Here is a 3,106-nt window from a genome sequence, read left to right as displayed (position 1 = left end):
TGGAATCAATTGCTGTGAGTTTCATGGTTAAGCCAAGTTAGCCACTGACCTTGGATGTGGAGGACATGGCTAGGAGGACAGGGGAGATGCGAGTTAACTCTCCAGGGAACGGTATGGAAGGAGACAACAAAAGGACAGATGGTCATCTCCCTAGGGATAGAATCTATTTCAGGGCCTTGGTAGTTACAGATTGTTGTGGCAGTGGAAGAAGCTCCCATGGTGCAATGGCAGGGAGCCCTCCCAGGCTAAGGAAGGTGGGCAGGTTCTACCCACAAGCAGTCTGCTTCTACAAAGGCCTTGGAAACACTGCAGGTCAGGCCTCTCCTACAGGGTGGCGGTGAGTCACCTTCACTAAACAACAATGGGTTTGTTAACTTTTGGTTGAGGTGCCAGTGATGGTGACTGCTCAGGGATTCTGTGGATCTGGGGGGATGCCACCTAAGTCCAAAATACCCCCCTCCCGCTGTTTCCCTGGTCCAGTGAGCCACCTCTCACTGCAGCCTCACATAAAACTCCTGGTGAGTCTTTGCTCAATAGCTGCCTCTGAGGGGACTGCTGGTCTCCGCGCTAGTTAATACAGTCGGGCCACGGATAAAACAGCAACGTTATTGAATAGAAGCGGACGTTTCCGCCCTAGAGGAGCAGAAATCCGGGATGGTTTGCAGAAGCTAATGATTTCCACCCAGAAGTGAGAGGAGTCTGGCGCGCTTGCTGCCAGCGGCCCCAGGGTGGAAATGAAGCTGCAGAAGAACCCAGGACCCCTTTCCAAACCAGGCTTTCCCCAAAGTCCCGCAGACAACTGGCATGGGCAGCTCCTCAGACTCCCTCCATCGCCTAGTCTGTGACCGAAGTTTCCGCATCCAGGAGCTGTCAAAATCATCTCCTTCCTCTCTCTGTCTTGGGACCTGTCGCTTCTCAGGGAGAAGGGACAGGGTGTGCCACTAAGCATGGACAGTCAACAACCCCCTCCCAGGAGCTAGAAGTCTTTTCGGTGCTTGTGTCAGCGACCCAGGAAAACAGCCCATCTCAGGGACTCCTGGAAGGGGCCCAGAGGTGTGAAAGCCACGTGGGGGTGCCCGTGTGTGTGGTGGGGGGGGGGCGGGTGCGCGCGCGGACGAGGAGTTGGGGAGCAGATTGAGGCCTCCCCCTCAAGTCCCCAAGGGGAACAGCAGTAGTGAGACTCCAAGGGTCACTGTGGAGATGAGAAGTTTCCTTGCTAAGGTCTCGGAGCCGGGTACTAGGCCCCGCCCGGGATCAAAGGCGCTCGGGCTCCTCCGGCGTGTGGTCACCTCCCAGAGCGGGGCACTTTCGCGGGAGCTTTGCACCGTCCGCGTCGCAGTCCCCTCGACCCCCCGGCGGAGCTGTGCGCTGGGGGTGACGTCCCGACCTCGGGGCTCTAAGGGGCCTAGCCCCAGGGTGCCCAGCCCACTGGCGCTCGCTCTCAGCGGCTGTCCCCGAGCTGGCCGTGCGCGCAGGCGGCCGCGGGCATCGGGCGCTCCGGGGCCGCGGAAAGGAGCGCGGCGCCTTTAAAGCACGAGGCGCGGAACCCCCGCCAGGAGGCGTGTCCGTCTCCGCCGCGGCCGCCGCTCCTCGGGCTCCGTCTCCGCCGCCGCCGTCACTCGCGCTCGGCGCTGGCGGCTGCGCTGCTCGCTCCCGAGGCCGGGACTTCCCGTCCGACGTCCTCCGGCTGCTCCTCCCCGAGGGCCATCCCTCCCCCTCCCCGCCCACCTGGCCCCCGGCGAAAGGTAAGGACTCCCCCGGGGGTGGGCTCCCTTCCCAGCTCCCTCCCCGGGGGATTTCCCGCGGGAAGCGCCGCGGCCGGGTGGGCAGTGGGGCTGTGTCTGTCTGTCTGCCCGGAGAGAAGCCCGTAGGCAGCCGGCGGCGCGGCGGAGCCCGAAGCGGAGCGCTGGCAGCACCCGCCGGACCGATTCGCTGCGAGTGGCTTTGTCCCGCTTGGCTCAGCCAATTCCCGTCAAGGATGCAACCGGCCCGGCTGGCTGTAGGCGCTCGAGTTCTTCACATACAATAATTTCATAAGTGGACGTGTCCAGGAAGTGGCTCCGGCGGTTGGGACTCACGCGAGGCGAAGAGGTAGACAGATGGCGAGAAGCTGCGATTCTGTCTGCAGGGCTGACGGACACCCCAGACTTCCTCCTGTGCAGCCACCCTTCTTGCATCCTTCCATCAGTCCTGCTCCTTAATCCGTGCGGAGGAAGTACAGGCATTGACGTTAACCGTCCCTACCGCGGAGAGCCCCTGAGAAGACTCCGAGAGCATCCTATTTAGGGGAAGGGGGACCAGGGGCGTTACCACCAGAGAGAATTATAAACTCAAGAACTTTTAAGGACCCTCCTTAAGGAACCTCCTCCCCTGATTTTTATCCTTCAAGGCCATAGGGTTTCTTTACCAAACAACTACAGGACGAGTTAAGGCTCCTTAGATAACAATGTCCAAATTAGGCAATAGTGGATATTAGAAAACTTACTCCTCCTCAGCTTTTCTCTTATCGTTTTCCTCATCTCTGTACTGTAAGTATTCTGTTATCAGAAATTACCTTTGCAACTAGTGCTGATTTTCACATCATAGCAGATGATTGATTCATTTGAGTCTTAAGTAGCCTGTAGTTTATTTGAAGAAACATATGAAGTCGTATTTCAACCGTGATTTGTCTCTGTTCATTACCATGTAACTTTTAAACGGCCAGTCGTGTAACCACCAAGGCAGCTTCCCACGTCCTCCCAGTGGCCTTAGACACTTATTAAGCCACCAAAAAGGAAGCATAGAGAAGGTAGGTAGTAGAGAATTAAGTGCTGCCGAGAGTCTTACCTGCTTGTTTTCTTCTAGTTCAACTCACTGAATAGTGTGTAGGCTCAAGTTTAGAAAAGAAAAGAAGTAAGCAAGGAAGGAAGAAACCGTGTCAGGGCTGGAAAATCTAGTCCAATGCAATTTCTTAATGAAGATCAACTTGTTTTGAGCATCTGAATATGAACACTCTAAACGTCATTCATCTTCAGTGCAGCGGACTGACTGATGTTGGATCAGATCGGATATTGAGAATAAGAAGGGATGGCATAGCATTCCTCGTTAGAGGGAAGTGCCAGTATGC

At 56.4% G+C, this 3,106-nt stretch overlaps 1 protein-coding gene across 2 annotated transcripts in view; it reads left to right on the top strand.

Moving 5' to 3' along the window:
- The first annotated feature begins 1,636 nt into the window (after positions 1–1,636).
- The window catches only part of GRIK2 (glutamate ionotropic receptor kainate type subunit 2), a 754,817-nt gene continuing 753,347 nt past the window's right edge, over positions 1,637–3,106 (top strand). For both annotated transcript variants that reach the window (XM_075554727.1, XM_075554725.1), the window contains exon 1: positions 1,637–1,745. The gene's annotated coding sequence lies outside the window, so the exon portion shown is untranslated. The remainder of the gene's footprint in view (positions 1,746–3,106) is intronic.

Source organism: Tenrec ecaudatus, chromosome 7 (genome assembly GCF_050624435.1).
Source record: "Tenrec ecaudatus isolate mTenEca1 chromosome 7, mTenEca1.hap1, whole genome shotgun sequence".
NCBI lineage: Eukaryota > Metazoa > Chordata > Mammalia > Afrosoricida > Tenrecidae > Tenrec > Tenrec ecaudatus.
Note: the sequence above shows the minus strand (reverse complement) of the source record. Positions and strands in the feature narration are given on the sequence as shown.